Source organism: Plectrocnemia conspersa, unplaced genomic scaffold (assembly GCF_051122295.1).
Source record: "Plectrocnemia conspersa isolate PC_06_02 unplaced genomic scaffold, ASM5112229v1 ptg000009l, whole genome shotgun sequence".
Classification (NCBI taxonomy): domain Eukaryota; kingdom Metazoa; phylum Arthropoda; class Insecta; order Trichoptera; family Polycentropodidae; genus Plectrocnemia; species Plectrocnemia conspersa.
This window is the reverse complement of record NW_028277173.1, coordinates 22,299,024-22,323,869: the sequence shown is the minus strand read 5'-3', so window position 1 is coordinate 22,323,869 and position 24,846 is coordinate 22,299,024. Positions and strand designations below refer to the sequence as shown.

Genomic DNA, 24,846 nt, shown 5'->3' with positions numbered 1-24,846 from the left:
GAAGAAAGCGTTTTTATTAATGAAATATTTGTATCACTTTCATACCTTCATAAGTGCGACGGCCATTTTAAGCTGTACTTTGATTTGACCACTTTTCGTACTGTATGTAACACACACAGCGATGAGATTAAGCTACAAGTTCTGCTCTCGACGCTAGATGCTAAATAAGCGGCGCTTCTACAGCGTATGTAGATGCAGAATTATTGCCGCATACTCATATACATATGTAAACTACTTATTACATAAATATATGACTTAGGATATTAAAGACTCCGGTCCAAGTATTGTATTTTGGAGTTAAGCGATTTTCCTCCAACATGGCGATATTTTTCACTCGGTCATCATCTTTGCTCAACTTTGACGCTTCGCTTTCACGTGTGTGCAGAAAAAGGGCGTTAATTGGTAAGTGTGTCAGGGGGTGGTGGCGGCTGTGCCGGGGGTGGCGAATCAGGTGGGCAGGGTGGGCAAGAGAGCAGGTGGGCCGGTGGCTGGCGATGCAGCCTCCGCGTGCGTCACTCCGCCGCCGAGCGTCACGACGTCCGCTCGCGTCACGGCGTCCGCGCTCGCGCCCCACCCGCGTCGAGTCTACCCCCACCCCCGGCCGCGCCATGGTTGCGACCGACGCTGCCGTTTTGACATACGCGCCAAAACAAAGCGACCATGCTTGCCGCCGCGCGCAACACTCATAGACCGAACGCATTCGCGTCATACAATAGACATATGTAGACCGGACGCCAGACGATCATCTGCGCTTATTTATAATTGAATAAAATAAAAAAATGGTTGTCGTTTACACACATTAATTAATAAGATTATTATTAATGTGAAACACAAATTCTATATATTTAAAAAATCTATTTAAAATCGAATCGAATAAATAATCCACAGTGTTCAATGTTTTATCTATACATATAATAAATAGTGTGTGTATCATATATAAATGAAAAAAATATATTATATATATATGTTGTGATGTTGTGAACTCAAAATAATAATAATAAATATATATTTCTATCTATTTTCTACGTAAATAAGGTTGTGAGTGTCAACAATAAAAATATGTATATGTATATTATATAATCGTAAAATTATTATATGTATGTATACCGGTTCAACGTGTCATCGTGTCGTATGTTAAATGCACGTGGCTTCGATCGGTGTTGTTTTTTAATGTAAGTATCTATCTATATTATAAAAATACTATTTTGCCATAAATATTAGATATAAAGTCTCATTGTTTTTTTTTTGTTTTGGCATGATGTTATTTAATAATATTTTATATATTAATTCAAAAGCTTAGTATTTTATCTTTGTGGCAAATTTTTTTATTAAATTTTAAGATATCAATTGATTTTTATCGCTACACCAATTATCGGTATTATTATGTATACAAAGTAAATGCAAAATCTATTTATTTCGTAGTTCAACTAGTGGTATTGCTAATATAAAAATAGAATTTGCCGTTACACTTTCATGAAAATTAGTAAATCAGCTGCGGGAATGTAAAGTATTATTATCGTAAGTAAATAAACAAACTATCTGAATTTGGCAAGAGTTTTGAAAGTGTCAAACAAGGATTCGCCAAGGTAAATATTTATTACATGATGAAAGTTTGTAATTTTTTTATGATATAATAGATATATATGAAATATTAATTACATTATTTTTAATAATTCTTTGTATATTTTATCTATATTTAAAAAAAAAAAGTAAATTTAAATATAAATGATGCTGAATTTTAAAAATTGCGATAGTAATGATGTGTTAATTTTGGTAAGTTAATAAACAATAAAAGTAATAATTAGAGTGAATATGTACAAAAGTGTATCGTCATTTCACAAAGAATTTATCAAGTCATGTAATTATAAAAAAAATATTTTACGCGGATTTTATCTATTTTTAAAAATAATTTGATTTATTATATGAAGTCGATTATAATATATTTATTTAACTTTTATCATAATATAAATAATATATAACGTATGATTTGGTTCTCGATTTCATTTTGTAAAGTTGCGAAGTCAGTCTCACTTTTGATCTGATTCTCAAGACGTCATGATATCCTCAACTTTGGTCCTCATGACATCTTGAGAATCAGAAAAGTCACCCCTTATTCATAAAAAAGGTGATAACTTGCGCATAAAAAATTGCGTCTTCAATCACATTCGGTAAGTTTTGTTGGAGCCACATTTGTTTCGCGCAAAATGAAATCGAGAACCAAATCATACGTTATATATTATTTGTATTATGAGAAGGCATTCGACAAGGTTTGTAGTGGGGCCTGGGCGGACCAGGGCGTCGGCGTCGCCCTGGTATTTTTATTTGAGCCAGGATGCATATCTTGCACTTCAATTGTAATGGAATTTACTTTTCAAGTACATTTAAAAAATATTTTGTATACCAAATATCGTAAGCGGGCGGATATTACGAGAATGCAAAAAAATATACATATAGCATAAAAAAGCTGAAGGACTCGGATTCTGATATTTGGTGATTACAGTTGATTAGATATAGAGTATGACTGTTACTCGCTACTATATATTTTGGCTGATATAGAAATATAATTATTTTTTTGTATAACTTATACATAGAGATCGTAAAATGTCACTGCAATAAAACATATCAATAAAAAATGTCCCGTCGATTAAATGGTTATTGAATTCTGTTTCAGATTTCAGTTTAATATTGTCAAGTGACATAAACGGACGCGCACTCTTATTATTTAAATATAGTTACTTACATTTTATTCAATTAAAAAAATGTATTTTTTTTTTATTAAGAACGAGTGAAAAACGTAAACAGAATACAATACATCATTTTTTTATTAAAATAAATAAAATATCATAAACGATAACAGAGAGTGCACCGATGAATTACTGATAAAATAATTTTATTGATGTAACTCTGTGTTGCGCGAGAATAACGCGGCAAAAAATGACCCGTCAATTAAGTGTTCAATGTATTCTGTTTCAGATTTCAGTTTAATATTGTCAAGTGACAATAACGGATACGCACCCTTATTATTTAATATAGTTACTTATATTTTATTTAATTAACAAATTGCATTTTTTTTAAATAAGGTTGAGTGAAAAACTTTAACAGAATACAATAGATAATTTTTTCATTAAAAGAAATAAAATATTACCGAGAACTAAAAACGATAACAGATAATTCACCGATAAATCACTGAAAAAATAATTTTATTGGTTTAACTCTATGATGTGAGAAAATCACGCGGTAAAAAATGACCCGTCGATTAAGTGTTAAATAAATTTGGTTTCAGATTTTAGTCTATTATTGTCGAGTGACAATTAATAAATTGCATTTTTTTTAAATACGGATGAATGAAAATCGTAAACAGAATACAATAGAACATTTTTTCATTAAAAGAAATAAAACAAATGGTTAAAAAATGAGCGAATCGAATAAAATCAGCGAATCAAATTGTAATAATAAAGAATCTGCATAAATTGCATAGCTAAAAAATCTGAAAATGAATCTTTTAAACAAAATTTTCAAACCTCATTTTACTGGCAGATTGTTTAGACGGCAGATATACGGGAAGAAAAGAAAAAAAATATCTGTGGATAATCAGTGAAAATTGAAAAATTGGTTGTATATCGTGTAGCAAATCAAAGAAATCTTTCAATAATAAAAGTACAATAACGTATTCAATCTTAAAGTATTTAAATGAAAATTAAAGGGCTTCACAAATCAAATTGTTATGAACAAAAATTATCAATAATATAAAATCAATGCATTTGAGTGCAGAATTAAAAAAAACAACCAATTAAAATTTATAGATACCTTGAATAATGTGGAAATCGAATTAATTAATTAAATTTTAAGAGCTGAATATTATATTACTTAAAACAAGAGATAATAATTGACAGTGTATTACATCAAATTTAAATCCACTAATAAAGTGTTTAAAAACTGTGCCATGTAGTTCTGCAGAGTGTGAAAGAAGATTTAGTGGTATGAATTTAATTATAACAGATTATCAATCCAGTTTACTTATTAAACATACTGAAAATCTAATGTTTATTTAATTTCATGGTCCACCGATTGCGATGTGGAACCCATAGCTTTAATTTAAAAAAAAGGTAAATAATACTTGGAGCAGCAAGCAGCAGTTGAAACACAGACACGCTTTTGCAAAGTCCAAGATGTTGAAGAAGATGCAGAATGGAAGTTTTATATGAAATATAAAACACCATAATTTCGACAAGTGAGAATATTGATTAAATAGCGTTTGATTTTATTATTTTTTTCATGAACATTTGAATTACAAATATGAGAACATATATTTTTTAAATAAAAAAAAAGTGGGGAGAGAGGTTAAAAGTAAAATACCACCTTGGCTATTTTTTATTTAGCGCTACACCACTGGTTAATATTAAAAAACTGTAGAACCTCGGTTGTTCAGGTGATTTAACTCAACTATTCTCGAGTTATTTGAGCAATCGTACACAGTTTGTAATCTATGGCGGCCGATTATAAAAAGAGTATTTTACTCCATCGAGGATTCCTCAAGGGTCCATTCATGGGCATTTGCTCTTCACGTTATTTGTTAATGACATATATACGGCAGTTAAAAATGAAAGTTTTTTATATATGCAGATGATTTATAATTGTATAAGTGTATTCGCTCTGTTGCGGACTCCTCTCTACATTGTGATTTAGATTCATAATGTAAATGTGCTTCCGTTAACTGTCGGAAAGTGGCATATTGTGTCATTTTATCAGTTCCTATGACCTAGGTGGAATTCGGAATGTCTTCGAGAGTCACGACTGCGTCCTCTTTTGATAACCGCTAGGCTCAGAATGTCCGTATTAGCCGACTTGCCTATGGCTGTCGTCATCCGGCTCTTTAATACTCTGGCATCGCAGATTGACCTGTTTAATGTCGGTTACGAGGAGCTGGTTCAGTTCGTATCCCATAATTGAAATATTTTTTGATTTATCTTTAATTGTTATTTTCTATGTATTATATTTTTTGTGTTATTTTTATTATATTTTTTGCATATTGAAAAAATACTATGTATTAATTTTTACCATTGTGACGCATTGGGGTCACAATGGTCTCCATTTAATTTAAATAAATATAATAATCAATTTATACAATACAATAAAAATACTAAAATATCTTTATATAAAATATGATCTAATACGATAAATAAATAATTGAATTAGGTCTAAAATAAGCTAAATATATAGTGAGAAAGTAATTTATGCTTTTAGAAAATAAATTTTTCTGATATATCGGTTTCAAATCAAATAATTTCAAATACTTTTATTTTTATTTTTAAAAACCTAGCTATTTCTTCAAATAAATCAGGACAACTATGAGAATTTTTTGTAATATTTTTCTTTTCGCATTCGATTCTCTTCTTATTTTAAGTATTATCATAACAATTATGTACGGAGGTTTTGATTTATATAATAGTCTTCCAAGAGAAATCCGAAACAGCAAAAATATAACGGGTTTCATAAATGGAATAAAAAAACACCTTCGTACATATAGAAATAAATTATAATATTAAGACTTTATTATTGTATATTTTTATTTTTTCTTTCTGTTATGTATTTTTTATATATTTTTATATATGTTTACTAAATTTGTTAGATGTAAAGATTAGCTATTAAGCTAAATAAATTAATAAAATAAATAAATAATAAATAACTATTATATACTTTCACAAACTTCTTATGAAAATTCAGTTGCTTTCGTAATTATTTGTTTCTTAAATACAAGTAGTAATAGACGCCTATTATCATTGAAAAATCCAAGTACTTTTAAAATTACATTGATATTTAATATGTGCTCCTCTAATTTGTCATATTATGATGCATTATACAACTAGTTAAACTAATTATTATTAAATTGATTGACTAATCAGTAGAATGACTAATTGAACCGTCATAATCAACATGTATGCATACTATTATATCGTAGCAAACATATACTAAAATCGTGACATCTATTTTATAATATTTAGATATCACAATACAAATTAGGTCTTTTTATTATAAAAGTTGAAAAATTTAACCCATGCCATGGTTATATTGAGACCCTTAATGATTACGCTACTTTGGCACTTAATTAAGATGATCAATATGCTAGTTAGGTCAGGCATGTCAAATTCAGGGGCGGATTGGTGACCCATGGCCGGTCCGGAATATTTTCGAGTAAATCGGTTCAAATTATAATTTTAGTTTAAAATTTTAATAAATGTATATTTACACGATAAGAGCTATGAGCGCAATTTAAAGCAGTATTTTTTTTAATTTATAATATATTATAATATAAACATACTAGGTAATAATAAAAATCTGTAAATAGATGTTAGCAAATATATAACGAGACTTTGTAGTAAAAAAACACTTTCTATACTTATAGCAATATACTTTTATAGTAATGTATCGTGATCTCGCGTTGAGCGTACATCTAAATTTATCACAATAACTTGTTAAAAATGTGATTTAAAATGAGTATTTGCGACTTGCAGAAGTCACGCATTCGCTATACAAGCTCAAGTGACAATTAGAGATTTTAATGGATAAGGGCTACTATCAAATGGGCCTAAAAGGACAGTTGCTATCTATACAAATACAAAGAAACTAACATTAGTCGGTGAAATGTGACTAGTTGTGTCTCAAAAAGTGTTGCCAAATCGGCAGATGTTTGAAAAATAATTATAACGCTAGCTATCGTATAAGATAATATTTATATATGAAAACGTGTTTTTAAAAAAAATAATATTCTTCTGTTGTTACCTTACAGGTGTAAGCCAAATACGTTATAATGGGGTAAATCATTAAATACAAACATTATGTTAATTAATCTCAATTAATCCCAAAACTTCTATTGAATAATTATTTTAAAGTTTCAAATATCTTAATTTTGTCTTATACATTTAGACAATTATTTTATAGTGAAATACCTTTTTTTGTTTAAAATATTTTTAGCAATAATTGTACCTTTATCATAATAGGGTTATACAGGTTAAAACCAATTATTATTACTTTTATAATCCACTTATCTCTATTATAAAAGTATTGCTATAATTTTAATTCATGCATTAACAACTACAATACAAATATATTTTTTAATGCCTCGCACTTAAATATTTTTATTCAAGCAAAAAGTATTGATTCACAATATATAAATAATAAAACTAACTATTTTCTGTCAATTTTTAATTAAGTAATACAGCTTAATAAAAAAATTTGCTACAGCTTATAGAATTTTTCAGGATTTCACTGCATTTTCTTCAAATAAAATGGCAAGATACAATTACGCGTTTTGATATTTAACTGCTTTTTCCAATAAATGTCAAGCCATAAAAAGCCAAGAAAATCAATTTATACATATCCTATGCAATTCAGGAATTATTAATTTTACAAAAATGGTTTTGTACCCTAGTTTCTATTGAAGCATTTGACAAAGAAAAATAACACAATTATTACTGAATAAATATATATATATATAAAATCTGTATTACTACACTCCATTACTCAGATTCTTTTGCAACTTTATATTCAAAGAGCCTGAGCTTTACGCTTCTTTCATAAATAATTTTACTACATGTTTTGTATCAAATATACACATCCACATCTATAAAATAAGCAAAATTGATTTTTGAGTTGATCTTTGAGAGACAACTGGTTTATTGATCTATAAGGTAGAAAGGTGTATCAGTGATAAAATAACCCCTAAATAAATTATACAACAAAAATAAAAAAATACACCTATATCTTAAATATTGTTATATATTTGAGTATCTACTTGTTTAATTTCAAAATCATCTTACATTAGGTTTATAAGGATTCTTGTATTTCCGTAGATGAATATCGCAGTGATTATTTAAAGTAAAGGAAGATCATCTATTTTTTTGCCTCGTTCTATGGTCCATATTATAATATTTAAACTATAAGTATAAAATTATTTTTTTATAAATAATATCATTTAACTTAAAAAATGTTTTTCAATTCCATAATTTCGCAAGACAAGCAGATCCACTTTATTAATGGGCGGGATGCTTAAGCAGATTTGCGAAATGTTTTAATATTGAAAATATTCCCAGAATTTTTGCACAACATAATTTAATAAATTGTTCAATGAACTTTGGTATTTGATCCTTTTTTGTGGGTGGCACTTGTTTGTATAATGGCTTGTTATTGTGACATAAAAGCTACATGATATTTTATCAAAGGTTGCTTTGAACACGTCACTACACTTTACTGGTTACTTATTATATTGTTTATAGACACTGTTTTAAAAATATATTTATGATAATATATGTGATATTTATTAAATTGATTTATATTTTAATCGAGATATATTACAAATACAGATTTTAATAGTAGCATGCATACGATAGATTTAAAATTAGTATTGAAATATGCACCATGACTAAACCGCAGACAGCTTATTATAGTATAAATAAATTGGTAGACCACACGCTTTACTAAGATCAAAGGGAAACAAGAGACTCAATCGAATGGTACGGAGATGTATTATAATATATAGCTAAGTATACATTCACCTAAAGCTAAACCCTAGACTCTAAACTCAAACAGTGTAAACACATTGAGGGTCTTTCTACGGATACTGTTGCAATATGTACTATATATATATAGAGAAGTTGTATGGCTATATAAATAAAAATATTTTATAATACCTAAGTGTATATACTCACATTTTTTTAATGCTATCAATATCAAAAGCATATTTTTGTTGATTGAAAAATAAAAAAATTGGATCAGATAAAAGTATTGATAGCATATGTATATTATCTGAAAGTTTAAAAGTAATAATTAGATCCGCTGATGAACGTCATACTAAAAACAAAAAAACAATGACGTTATGTATACGTTAACAAAGTAAAATAAAAAATAAATCAATCATAGCTGAGAATTGAGGCGATACATACGAGATAACTAGTGCACACACAGAGCGTTGCACGCATGCATGTGCGTAAGTCACGCTACGCAATTAAAAATTTTACTAAGCACGATGTAAAAAATAATTATTATAAAAATAACTCTTGTTTGCCAAACTTTGAAAATAAATCCTTCAAATTTTCTAAAAAAAAAAACATATTAAAAAACATACTAATTTCTAAGTACTATCTATTTTTAAAATATTATCGAAATTATCGTATCTAATACGCACTAATCGTGAAACCTTCTTAATACAGCAGGATTGAGTCAATCAAAAATAAGTCTCACAGAGTTTGAAGAATCAAATAAATTCATTTAAAATTCACATATGAAAAATATAAAACATAAATATCAAATGAGCATTAATACTATTGTCACATTCCTGGGTAGTTTTACAAAAATACTATTGCACTATGAAATGTAAGCAACTCAATTCGATAAGAAGCATTTTAAGTAATCACGCACCAGGTCAGTTGCCTGCCGCGTCAGCCATTGCTGAAAAGTCGCAATTTTTCCCACTCATGAAATAAATCTTGGCGACGCTCTTCCGACGGAATGTTTTTCGCGAGGGTTTCCTGTTTGCAATAAATTACGCAAATGGTGGTGAATCGCATTGTGTGAGGAGTAGTAGGAGTGTAACGCTTTGCGCATCCACCACATGCATAAAAATAATGGAACGGGCGCGGGGGCCATTGATACTGAACCATTATTTTAAAATGTTTACGCGGAACTGGTCATGTTTACTCTGTTTCTGGTTTTGGCTTCTGAAGCTGTGCTGGGCGATTATTCATGTCGCCATAAAATGCTGCACGAGACCGCTTGGCGTGAGTCACGAATAAATCTTGAGAAGTTTTACCTAACTCTAATTAGCGCAGTTGTCAGTTGTGGTTTTATATAATAATCATTGTCGTTAATCAGTTATAACTTGTACTGTTTTTTTCTTATAATAAACAACATTCTTTGTAAAAGTTGCAAATATACAATTAATCATCTAAAATATAATAAAACAAACAATATAAACCATTACATATATTTATTAAAAAATTAAATATCAAATTTAAAAAAAATAATATAAAAAAATATAAGCCATTATAATATATTTAAAAATATGTTTGGAAAATATATTGGGGTGTGATTTTGCAGTCAAATAGACGCCAGAAATATGTTCTCGTGATGCTCTCTGCTCTTTTGTGATCAAGTGATTCGAAACAGCTCTAGCGAATCGCAGATGAGGATGTTTGCGAGCCAATTGCATCACTTCTTGCACACATCACAGAAATGTGTTACGGTCCAGATGATGCTTAGTTTTCTCGCTTTGCTACTATTTATATAGACTAGAGATCTTCAACCTTTCACAGCCTTTGGAACGCTTCTAGTTTAAATTATTCTTTAACAATTAGGTATTTAAGTTAAATAAATTTATTTAATTCAAAATACGCTAGGAATTAATGGAAATCTAATTATAAACCCTATACCAAAAAAATTTTTTAAATATGGAAAACATTTTCATGAGTAAATATATACTTTTACCAGTAAAAATAAAAATTATCTGACAGGTGCTAGTAAAATTATATGATTTCAACTTTTCTATATGTAGTAATATATATATTTACGTACTAATCAATATTTATTTACATACGAGATATACATGTTACAGTAAATATGTATTTTTTGGTAAAGTTACGTTTTCACTAGTAAAGTCCAAATACATTTTCACCAGTAGATATATATATTTTAATTAACAATAATATAATTTAACTGATAAGTGCTAATATGCTCCTCTAAAATGTCTATGAAACTCAATTTGACAGCTGCGAAACGTCCATTTGCTGTTCAAACCCAAATCTATTCTAGTGAAAGTTATGAAACTAATTATAATTTTAAAACTTTTATTAAGTCAAGTCCAAAATACATACTAAGCAAACTCATTTCTCAGGGAAAAAAAGTGGAGGAATAAGTACAGACCGATATAACATCTCACATTATGCTCCATAGTTTGTCTGCATTCCGATATTAAACTATATTTTTAAAATATGATAGCTATCCTTACGGATATCATTATTGACTTTTAATATAAAAGGGCTTATCAAAGTATATTCAAACCGAATTTTGGGCAATAGGAGAGCGCAAAAACAATTATCACTTCTCAGAAGGCAAAAATTCACGTCAAAAGCAATAAAATTGTGTCGGCGCCGTTGCAGTGGGAACGCTCGGTAACGAGCGTTCCCACTGCGACGGCGAAGACACGATTTTATTGCTTTTGACGTGGATTTTTGACTTCTGAGAAGGGGTAATTGTTTTTTTGCGCTCTCCTATTGGTCAAAATTCGGTTTAGATGTGCTTTATTCAATTTTCACTCGTAATATTGTTATAAAGTCATAATATTAACGCTTTTTTATCGCGATAGCATAATTTTATTGATTTTGACTTGGACTAGAAATTCACTATATGGCAACACTGAGCAGCAAATAAAACACGACTGATTATCATATAAATATTATGGGTAGATATTTTTAATGCGTAATTAAAATATTTTTTATAAAATATGATTTCAAAAAATATGGATGATTTTTATATTTATTTGTAGCATAGAAAGGATTAACTCGTACATTTTATTATTTGTTCAGAAAAAATATTTCGATTTTAAAATATATATAAAGTGCCATTTTTGTCATGAGGAATCATTGTTTTTTTAGGGCCCGGGATCACTAAAAAAGTAATTTTGAGTGTGTGATAAGATTGCAAAGAGATTGTGCATTACGAAACTCTTAAAACGAGACAAACAATAACGAGAAGCTTCTATTGTGATCAGCTGGATTGTGGTGTATGAGGAAGTAAAAAAGGATTTTAACAGAAGTCAAATAGTTCCGCTAAAAAGCTTTCGATAAAATCAAGGATCTTGACTGAAAGATTTTATCTCATCCATTTAATTTTATTCTTAGACATTGACCACCATTTATTTCGGTACAACATTACCTAAGAAAAAATAAATAAAAATGCACACGATATGAAAAGGGGGCTATTAAAATATTTTGTATCAAAGCCTTTAACATTTTATGCTGTTGAAATTAAAAAAATAGACTGAGATTAGAGAAGAATCTTTAGAAAAAACATATATTTTGAATCAATATATTAAAAATATAAATTTAAAAGTGATGTTTTTGCTTTATTAAAAAAGACAACATTTATTTAGGGCTACATTCATTGTTTTATTAAAAAAAAAACAATATTCAAATAAGTAACAAAAATAGTCACTTTTTATAAAAAAATCTACGTAAGCGTTAATCAATTAATGGGTAAGGTGTCATTTTTATTAATTATTGCTAATATTGCGGTATTTAAAAATTAACCTATTGAATATAGATATTTAAGGTAAAACTTAAATGGGTAATAAAATAATGTATCATCTAATCAAAACCAAACGAAGACACTATACGTACATATACATGGCTTATATTTAACAATACTGTGGTTAATATTTCTAGCACAAAATTCATGATTATTTATTACTTTTTTTACTGATAATTTAATGTATCAATATGTTATATAATTCTATATGGTTAATATTGCTTAGTAAGAATTCATATTTTTTTATCTATAATAATACATACTTATTATATATACGTATATGTATATAATATAATATTTTATTATTTGTATTTTTCAGCTATCACTGTCATCAAAGGAAAAATCCAATGGACAAATTGAAATGGTGGCCAAGATATGAAATTGTATCGCTCGATCGATAGGATTTAGGAAAACTGGCACCCGATGAGTCAGAAATCCAACATCAAATAAGCGTGGTAAGTACACAGTTATAAATATTTAGTTTATTAGTTTAGATTGAACTGAAAAAAAATATTCTATCGACAACCTACACTTAATATTTGATTATGTCTAAAATAATCAGCTAGGTTGTTTCATTTAAAAAAAAATTTTATATAAAATTAATATTTTACGAAAATCACCTCTTCTTATTGTATTCTCGCTCAAATATTTTAAATATCTCAGTGCTCCTTGATGTTATTGGAATTTAATATTTTCATAAAGCAGGAATGCTATTATTATATAAATTCATAGACATAACACAATTTTTATTACGATATTAAAAATGAGAAATTCACACTTTTTTCTAAGCATAGATTCAGTAACACATTATACATATACGTATATGTATAAATACATATATTCTGTTGTGAAAATATTATCTTCGATATTGGACCGCTGGAGAATTTTCGGTCAAATTTCCATCTGTCTGCTGTAAAAACATCGGTCATCGCGCGAAATGTAGCATGGAATGATTTATTTTAGTCTATGAATGTAAGGCGAGCGTGTGTCGTTTGTTTCTCTATATACAAGAGAGACACGCCTTTGCCTCTCTTCTTGACAATGTGATCTACATATAAGTGACGTAACAAAAGATCTATATTTTATTCATAGAAAACTATTCGGAAGCGACGAGTCCAATAGCTAAATGTAAATGATGAATACAATGTTCGATTCTCTTTGATGACACGTTTCATGGTAGACTTACTTTTAGGGTATTTTTTTAATATACAAAAAAGTATAAATAAATGATATAATTGTATGTAGTTTCAAGTAACAAACTAGAAATAATTATTTAATATTTTTTATTAAATGTTATTTATTTTGAGGTGATCAAATAGTTAATGTCATAGAAATATTTGTTAGACAGACATTTTAATGATACCAAATCTATATTTGAATATTCGATCGTTACATTGGTACTCTTACTAAACCTTGGCTAACTTTTCATATGTAAAGTTAAGGTCGTGTCAACCAAAAGGGACAGTAACCTCGAGCAGGTTTAGTCGTTCAATGTTTCGTGCCAAGATTTATTTTTCACATTTTCATCACGACGTCAAGGGATACATTGTTCAAACATTTCCATATCAATGGACAAGGCAAAAGTACCATAAAGTTAGCTAAATTTAACTTAAAAGTTACATTGGAAATTGGAAACAAGGGTATAGAGCAAAATTTTGTATATTTTGATATTCTGATGTCCGTAAGTTTTATAAATTTCACTAAAAATATAAGTCAAAGTCAGCACTAAACTGTTCTTAAAAATGTAATATATTGTAATCAGTGCTACTCAAACATATAGACTGTGAATTAAATAATCGATTTAAATAAAAAACCAGATGTATATAAAAGGTAGAGGTGATCTCTTGAATGAACTCGTTCATTTATTCCCGTCTGAATTTTTATAAAAAAATGACAACAATCAAGCAAAAATGACTTATGGTCATCTAAGCTATAGCTTTAATATTTCAAAAAATTGCAAAAGCAAACTCTATTCGATAGTCAATTTTAAAAAATAAGTACTTGAGAATTGTCATTAATGCTCGCCCTAGGACTAACTTCAATCAGCTCCGTTTGTAGAGTAAAAATTTATAACAGTGAAATATTTTTGCTACATGCAAACTCTTATATAAATATAAAAAATAAGAAATGGATTAACACCCATTTCACTGATCTTATCAAAAACAATTTGTACGACTTACCTTTTAGATACAAATATAAGTTATCTAAAAACATAAGAAATAAACCATCTGTGAAGTTTAATGATCTGCATCCAGGCCATTACTGTTGGTCACCTGTGAGTCTTCCAAGTAATGTTCGAAATCCAAGCAGGAGTTGCTCCTCCTTAGCTTTGTCACTAATTTTTAATTCTTTTCTACAATATATATAAACCACATGAGTCAAGTGCATCAGCAATACATATTTTTAATTGGTTGTATGTTCTTTCGATGACTTGTCAGAGATTTTCGAATTTAATATATAATAGTGAATTATTAAAAAATAAATTTGTTCCCTATCAATTCAAGTCATAAAATCGATATATTTATGGCTATTTCATAATGAAAAACTAACGTTAGGTTCTTGATATTATATAACTATAATACTAACTTTAATACACGGCTTTAGATTGGAAATGTATCATAATATCACTACACAATAGTTTAGCCTCTTGTTTTCACGTATTGCAGTAGCACATAATTGGCTCGTCGCTGTTCAGTTTCTTCAGTGGTTTCATTGGCTCCTATTATTAAATATCAAAAATGACCTAGTAATGGTAGGCAGAATATGCAAAGGTCACGTCGCTATTGTTCACAGTTTGGGAGGAGTTCTTGTGACAGATGAACAAGCAGACTGACTGTTTTATATTATAGATATGTTAAATTATGTCATTATTAAACTCATTATCACATTGACTTATTGATGTTATACTATTTTCCTGCCATAACTAAATTGGCAAATATAAATATGAGTTGTTTTTAATATAGCATTGCATATTTTAAGTACATCATATTGTATTAAATCTAAGAGGTCAGGATTTATATAAAAAGGCCCAAATGTAAATTAAATGGTTAGAATTTAAGATGTACTGGTCAGAATTTATATTAAATAGTAATATTTATTTTGACAGATGGTACAAATCATTTTTTTCAGTCACTATTTATTACAGTCCATTGCTCAATATTTATAAAGAATAGCTAGTATTTATTATATATGATCTCTGATATTTTAATTTCAAAGTCAGTTTTATGTTGCCAAATGGTTAGCATAATAATACATGGGCATTGTGAAGGTGTTTTAGGGCCAACTTGTTTGGTTGGGCTTGCAACATGTATGTCAAGCGTGCTCTCCGTCGCCGCTCTATCGTTATTCCCGCTTCGTTCGTCGCTCTAAATACATTCGCTCCCACATACAATTAAATAGATTCGTTGAATGTTATTCATAGGGTGTTAAATTTGACCAACGCTTGCTCACTGCCGCTCGTTTTGGTGCAAGCGAGATAGTTTATAAATTATTTTTAAAATAAATAATCTATTGACCGTTTAAATATATATTTTAATAATTTCACATGATCGTATTTTTATTCTAATCATATGCTATTTTTTTTAATCTTTTTAAATTTATTCTGATCCTGAATAATATAATCATGAACAGACTCTTTTTAATTTTTATTCTGATCCATAGTTAATTTAAATTTTAACCATTTGATTTGTTGTCTTTTAAATACATATAGTTTAGATATAAAATATTTATGTAAAATACATTTATACGAAAACTTAGCTTGTATGTTAAGTAAAATTAGAGTTTAATAGTAAAATGCAAACATTTTTTATATGTTGCGCAGTTTAAGCTTCTTTAATAAATTACTAATTAAATTTTGATTTTCGCTTTAGCTTTCCTATGTTATTTACATTTGAGGTCCTATCCATATTTGGATTAAAAAACTGTAGTTTGTTTAACTCTTTAATGAGTATCGCCGTACATGTACGGCCGTCAATCATACCCCAGATAGTTATATATTTAAAAATAAACAAATAATTTTACATATTTTTTATTTTAATTAGTGTTAGTGATTTTATTATAAAATAATACAAATAAATTAAAAAGTACGAAATTTAATATTATATATTTTATATTGATTTTATAAAAAATATTGAGAGTTTCTGTATTGATTTGAATAAAATCACTATAGCCGAATAATATATAATAAATATGTAAAATAAATTATTAAAACGTAGTAATAGAAAAAAGTAGTGAAATAAATCAAAGCAATCACTAATATTTTTTTATATTTTACTATAAATGCAATATAAAATAATAATAAATAAAAATTATGGAAAAATACAATTTATATAAATTAACTCACTACTCAAAGGGCACATCAGTATCGAAAAAATAGTAGCCTGAGAAAGTCAAAATTTATAATTAATATCAGACACGTCATAATTATTTTTTTAGTTAGGTTTTGATGTATTTGAGTTTTACACTTATTTTTACTCTAAGTTCGGATTAAGAAATGTCTTAATATGATAGTAACCTATATGTTTTAAAATACAACAACATTTATTAGATTAACTAAATCAAAATAGTTTGATTTTTATTGTAAATATTAAAACTTGCCTGACTTTAAAGTATCCTATCCTACACAAGAAAATTTAAAAATTGTTAGATTTTAGAAAATTAGGTTTATAGATTCCTCTTTAGTTCTGCATATTATTTAAATTAATACAACAATATGTTAGACTCTGATTATTAGACACATCTTTACAATTATCTTTAAAATAAACCAATAACATTTTGTATGATAAAAAATGGTTTGCATATATTTAATATTATAATATTATTACTACGTAATTCAGCATATCTTTTTCGGGATATTTTGTAATTCCCTTTACATCACATACCTGACTGTCATTCTGTCAAAAAGGTACGCATTTTATATAAAAATACACACACATACGTTCATATATTATATATATAGACAGTAGCGTTATAGTAAATAGAAGCCAAGCATAACGTTAAACGTTAAAAAAGCACGCAGATTGGCTTTGATCTTCGTCACTCAAAGATAGGGCGGAAATGAGATTTTCGGCCAGTTCGCTTCAAATATACAATCAAACGTGTAACATCAATTGTAATTCTACTTGGACTTGTTTTTAGCTTGTTTAAAATTGAAACTAATTAAAATAGTCAAATTTCAGTTTTAAACTTGGATCGGAGCAGGCTGTTCATTTTCCAGTATAGTTCGTATGCTTGTGACAAAGCAATCTATAATTTAGGAGAGAGGCAATTATATTTTAAGTCAATTCAATTGTGAAATAAAAGTAAACTGAGAATTAAAACCGCTTGCAAAAAAAGCAAATCGTTAAAAATAAAATTGCATTAGTCACATATTATATGTATGTTTCCACTTCACTCTTAGAAATGAGGTTATAAACAGTAAAATTGTGGCAAAAAGTAAATTGAAAGCAGGAAGAAGTTTTGTTCTTGATTAAGAAAATATTATATAAAAGTATATAAAGTCTATTTACTGTATTAAAATTGTTTTTGATGTTAGTAATGGCTGGATCATCCATGCTTTGGGAGAAAATATGGTTTAGGGTTGAAGATATCAATGGGCGCACGTGCACATCACGCGGTTGACAGACGTGGAATTATTAAATGTCAGGTGGGCAAGATGGCGGGTTTAGGTATGGGGTGTTAAGGGCGGGGGTTAATGCGAAAACTTTCACATCCCTGTGGGGGTTTCGCGTGTTTTCGTGCAAAGAAAATTTTGCTAAAAGTTTATTGTTCGTCACTCACCTCCCGAAGTGAGGCATTAATGGCTTAGAAGGCGACTTTGAATTAAAATATGTATGTATGTATGTGGGTATGTGTATACGAGTTGATATTGAGTTTATGGAGTGGATCAAAAAAGGCAAAACGTCTACGGCTGATGAAAAAAGTTGAAATTAAACGTCAATATTTAACAAATATTTTTTCTGGACAAAGTAAAACAGTGTCAGGTAAATCGAAATACATAATAACTTACCGTATGATTTTATACAATACAACAAATGTGTTTTAAACATATTTAAAAGTAATTTCTGTTAATTTTTCAATTGATACTATACTAGTTAATACATATTTACTAATTATTATTTTATTTTATTTTATTAATTTATTTAGCTTAATAGCTAATCTTTACATCTAACAAGTTTAGTAAACATATATAAAAATATATAAAAAATACATAACAGAAAGAAAAAATATACAATAATAAAGACTTAATATTATAATATTTTATTTCTATATGTACGAAGGTGTTTTTTTATTCCATTTATAAAACCCGTTATATTTTTGCTGTTTCGGATTTCTCTTGGAAGACTATTATATAAATTAAAACCTCCGTACATAATTCCCCTAGCCGTACTCGTTTTCTTATACTTAATTATTTTTAAATTTTCTCTATTTCTAGTATTATATTTATGTACATCTTTATTTCTTATTAAATACTTATTAAAATAGTGTGGTAACATATTATTTTCTAACTTATATATAAATATTAAAACATTCATACTCAATATTTCTTGAACATTCAACCATTCTAATCTATCAATCATACTTTTACAATTAGTTAATCTATTTTTATTTAAGATTACTCTCATTGCCCTATTTTGTAATTTTTGCAACATTTGTTTATCTAATTTATTCAACATATTTAAAAGTGTTGCACAATAATTAAAATGGGGCAATATTATACTATTGTAAATTAATTTTTTTGTATTTATACTTAATATATTTCTTAATCTAGATAATAAACCTATTTTTCTACTAATTTTTTTAATATGTAATTACAATGTTCTTTAAAGTTTAATTTTGTATCAACAATTACTCCTAAATATTTTATATTGTCCACTATTTCTATATTAGAGTTATTTATTACTATTTTGGTACTATCATCTAACACATTTTTATAATTAATAAACATACATTTAGTTTTATTCTCATTTAATTTAAGTACATTATTCTTTAACCATATCTCTAACACACCTAATTCATCATTCAAATTACTCACAACTTCTTCAATGTTATCACCCATGCAATAGATCAATGTGTCATCCGCAAATAGATGAACTTTACATTTTCTTACGTTATTAACTATATCATTTATATATAAAACAAACAACAATGGTCCCAATTTAGACCCTCGTGGTACTCCATAATACACTAACCTCTCTTCAGAACATACATTATTTATCTTAACTTTTTGTTTTCTTTTATATAAGTAATTATTAAACCATCTCAAAACTATATCACTTATACCTATACTCTCCAATTTCTTCAACATTATTTCTCTGTCTATTGTTTCGAAGGCTCTCTTGAAATCCAAGAAAACTGCTCCAATGATTTTGTTTGTATCCTTAGCCAACAGCCAATCATTTATCACTACTTGTAATGCAGTTTCAGTGGAATGCTTTTCTCTGAATCCCGATTGTTGTTCACATATTATGTTTTGAGAAGTAATAAATTCCTTTAATTGTTTGATTACTACTTCTTCTATTATTTTTTCTATACACGGTAGCATGTTGATTGGTCTCATTTCTTCAACTTTTTTACTATTTTTTATTTTAGGTATAGGTACAATAGTAGCAATCTTTAAATTTTCAGGCATTTCTCCTAATGAGAGTGCTTTATTTATTAAATAATTTAATTTAGTTCCTATTATTTCCCATGTTTCTTTAATTATATTTATATCTAGTTCATCAGTACTAGTTCCTTTTTTAAATTTACATATTATGTTATGAATTTCATCTAATGATACTGATTTAAATTTACTAAATTTTACAATTAATGTTTTATTATTATATTGTACTAAATTACTAATCCTTGGTATTGAATTTACAATTTCTTCTATGCTCTCAATGTAATATGTATTCATCTTTTCTGCCATTATATAAGGATCTTGATATATATTTCCATTAATTTCCATTTTTATTATGTCGTTTTTCTGAGTTGGATTAATTAATTGTTTTATTGATTTCCACATCTTATTTGGATCATTTTGTATTTCATCTATCAATTTTTCATACCATTTCTTTTTAGCCATTCTTAATACTTTGACTGCCATATTTCTACATTGTGTGTATGTTTTCCATTTTTCATTAAAGACTTTATATTCTATTTGTTCTGTTTTTAATATTTGAAAAATTTTGTATGACTCATCTCTTTTCTTTATAGCATTTTTAACATCATCATTAAACCACGGTTTTGGGTTGTAACGATATTCCTTTTTAAAATTATATTGACTTTTTGTTTTACAATCTACTATATTCTTATAAATTTTGTTCCATATCCTATTAACATCCATATTATCTACATTCCAGTCACATTTTTGTAATTCTAATCTTAATTTATTAAAATTAATTTTTTTAATTATATCAATTTTTTTTGTTTTTTTAAACTTAAGTTCATTATGTTTTTCTATATAAATATATACAATTGATACTATAAAATCTATATTATTACTAATTGATGTTATAAATAAATACTATAAAATCTATATTATTACTAATTGATACTATAAAATCTATATTATTACTAATTGATGTTATAAATAAATACTATAAAATCTATATTATTACTAATTGATGTTATAAATAAATATAACATTACATAAGCCTCCCAATCGCTCGATCAATACTCTCGAGAGTCACTTGTATAAAGCTTCTTAGAGTCTAAAGCTCTTATACGATACTTTCACGAATGTCCTGTTATTATAAATATAAGTTATTAACTAGTATCGTTCGCGAGAGGCAATGTAACGTTCAACTCTAATCCGACGTTATGCATTTGCTTTTTTCCCCTCTTGTCGTCTACAATTTCTTTGGCTTTTCTGCTTTCATAAATTGTAGCAGAAGAACGTTATTTCAAAAGGCTTGCTAACGAAGCTCGCTTTTTATGTACTCAGCAAAATGCTGTTGAAATAATCGAAACATTCTTTAGAAGACCGCCATTGTTTTGAGAGTTTATTATATAATGATTATTTCCTTTGAAGTTATTAAATTATCAGTTTATATAAAATCGATATTTTATCACCATTTACGATAATTATTAATAATGACTTTGATAACTTATGGGCTGACCCATTATTTTAGCAATTGATTTTCTCCATTAGAGTCACGTAGTACAAGCGATGAATTAGTCCGAGTGTTTGGGTTTACTCGGTTAATTTATTGAGTGTATTTTATCGCATTGCAATTATGAAACGAGGGCCGTTTGTCTTCGTTATGTGAGTTTAGACCTAATAATCGTTTAAAGATGGCTATAATGGACAAAGTTATCTATAGAGGCGTGGAACGGCGCCAAATAACTTTTGAAGCATGTCGTTGTAATGTTTTGTTTATTAAATTTGTCAACAAATTGTTTGCAATACCTTCATTAACACGCGAAACTTTATCATTTAACAGCTAAAAAAAGTTTGTTACATTCCAAAAGAGAGCATTAAAAAATGTGACAGATATAATATTTTCTATCATAAATCATATTATATATATAATATAATTTAATCTCAAAGAGATTACACGTCAAATTAAAAAGTTAAACAAACTCTTTGCCTTAACCCAATTTTTCCCCCGTTTCGTGCGGCGAAACTGTCAAAAAGTTTTCGCGATCCGTTCCGTCTAATTTTGAAAACTATTAATAATAATTAAATTTGTATTAGCCATAATTCGCGAATATCGATTATTGATTGGAAAAGTTTTGGCGTTATCTCGAGCCCCATAAGAAAGTTTTGATTTATATACATCAGCGACTGCGATGGGACTTAATGAAACTCTCAAAACTGTTTGTGTAGCAAAATGCGTTCTAATGTCTGAAAATATTAACTGAAGTAAAACATCAAGCTTTTGCCTAGATTCATAATTGTAAAGTCAATAAATATAAGTAAATTATTTAGAGTTAAAATAGCTTCAACATTTTATATAATTTTTAATTCGTTCAAATATGCTTAACTAATTTAATCGTCAGGATTTTAAATTGTATCTAATATGATATTAAACTCAGCTGAAATAATTTAATGCTATTCGTAATACTTAATAGAGAACGTAACATGCTTTGGAGTGTCACAAGTATAAAATCTTATAAATGACATGAACATAGTAGTCGAAATTTTGACTGTTTATATGCCAGTTTAAAACTATTTAAATTCAATATTCATATCTACAAGATTGACATTTGTTTATCTTATAACGTTTAACATTAAATTTTAACTTCCACATCGACTACATTTTTAATTAGGCCCTGTTGTTAACCCTTTACGTGTCATTGTTATTAAAAGGCACAAGTTGCTTGGGAAAAGTTAACATTTATTTTTTGCTATTTTATGAATACCATTTAGTGGTAATAATTTTAAACGTTTCTACATATATAGTTATATATACCTATAGTCTTGAAATATCATTTCAACTTTGTAGGAAGCTCGTGGAAATACGGTCAGAGCTTCGTACGGGGTTATGGCATACAAACGGTTAAGTGGCAAAATAATAATTACCACAATGACACATTAAATGGTATTCCAGTATCACAACATATTACTTACTAATCGTAAAGATACAACGATAATTTCGAATATGTGTATTATGAAATATTTTTTTGGTAATTATACCAATATATAAACTTTAGTTTTTTACTTCGTAACACGCTCGTGCGTTGTGATATGCTACACTGTTACGAATACGCTTTTAGAGAGCAATCCGATATGTGAAGTATCTGCAGAGACATCTATATATTATTCATATTTTACTCAGCGAGTTGAGAGCTTTCTGTTCAGACGTAAATTTTAAATAATCATATAAGAAAAATATATTTATATATTGTGGTTATAATGTGTTATTTAAATGTGCAAGGTGCACAAGCAATAAGCTGTTAAGGAATATACATTATATACAAAATTAATAATGACAGTATATCAAGTCGATTAATTGTATTTCAATATTCGGCACGTACTTGATTTATTATTAATCCTATAAAAGTATATTTTAATTATGATTTGAGAGTGAAGGCGTATGCTATTTACTTTCACGGGTCACTGCACCATTTTGGCATGTCGCTAGGTACGTGTTCCGAGAAAGATTTTTTACTAAATTTTTTCGATCTTATGTGATTGATGATGGGCCTTTATAGTGGGCACTTATTTAAACATTGGTAAACGAAGCAGAAAAAGTACTATTGATATTTTGTTTCTAAGAAGGTTTTCTACTGAATGTAAGCAAAATCATATTGCTGTAGAAGTAGATAATCCAATATAATAGCAAGATTCAATGTGCTTTCAAAAATTGTTTAATCAATACATTTTGTATTATTGATATGTTATATATTTTAAAATTGTTGATTGTGTATTTTTTATTTATTAAAAATATTTTGTTGTAATATAATAGGCGTCAGCTCAATGTATTATATTATAACGGGGTAAATACAATCAATTCATACAAATATGTAGTGAGAAACCCTACAGAAATCAGTCTGTAAGTTGGTGATGTCAATGTCACTAATAAAAAAATAAAATTAAAGATTTAATCCTGAAGGTGGATATAGATTCAACATAGATATAGATTAGGGATTCTGAAGTCTCGGGTTTTTTCGATTCTCGGGACTCGAGACCCAAATTTTGAAAGTCCCGGGAATTCCCGGGACTCGAGACTATGATTATTTTTCGTATAATCATGAAAAAAAATTATGTTAAAAAATTAACTAATTATTATTAATTTTAACTAACTTATTATTATTACCTTTAATTAATTTATTATTATTAACTTATATTATTTGTGTTATAGGTACGATACGTGAAAAATTATTGAAACAATTTAAAAACACTTTATTCGATATTTATTTAAATTTAATTTATTACAATTTTTTTAATCGAAATATTTATATCAATATTAAGTTAAAACCTTTACTTTTGTAAGGAAAAATATGTTTTTAAAAACACCAAGGCGTTTAATGATGAATCACATAGCCTGTTCCTGGTTTTTGTGGCAAATATTCCAGATGTAGAAAAAATTCTCGCTTTCTGTAGATGTTGGCTTAATTGTAAGCAATGATTTGAATAAAAGCTCTAGATTCGGAGTTCGCTTGATAGTTGAATCTGAAACTTCTTTTTAAAGTTGATTTTTTATTTCTAGTCGTTGAAATATTTTGGTGGTTCGTGCGACAGAGTTGTGTTGATTTCAAATATTTTTTTTAAAAGGAAATTAACAATAATTTAGGAAGTTAATAAAGTGGCATCTCGACGACTTAAAGCTTCAACTGCCAGTTTTATAGGAGTGAGTACTTCACAAATATTTTCCAATACGTGAATGTTCGATTCATTCCAAATTTGGCCGATGCCAAGATCAATTAATGATTTTCGAATGCAATTTCGTAACTTTCAAAATCTCGAGATCATGGGTAATAAGGAATTCCACCTTGTCTTCATATCGAGACATAAATTAAGCTTGACATCAAATTCGCTCTTTACATATTTTTGTAAAATTGCACTTCGGAAAGTCTCGAGTCTCGGGTTATTAATTTTTAAATTCCCGGGACTCGAGACAG

The 24,846-nt window shown here is 27.9% G+C and overlaps 1 protein-coding gene across 2 annotated transcripts in view; it reads left to right on the top strand.

Moving 5' to 3' along the window:
• The first annotated feature begins 1,047 nt into the window (after positions 1-1,047).
• LOC148232254 (uncharacterized) overlaps positions 1,048-24,846 on the top strand; it is a 325,652-nt gene continuing 301,853 nt past the window's right edge. Inside the window, exons 1-2 of one of the 2 annotated variants that reach the window (XM_088192431.1) lie at positions 1,048-1,172; positions 12,617-12,752. The gene's annotated coding sequence lies outside the window, so the exon portion shown is untranslated. Of the gene's footprint in view, positions 1,173-12,616; positions 12,753-24,846 lie in introns of those variants that run through there. The other variant, XM_088192426.1, reaches the window with a different exon arrangement.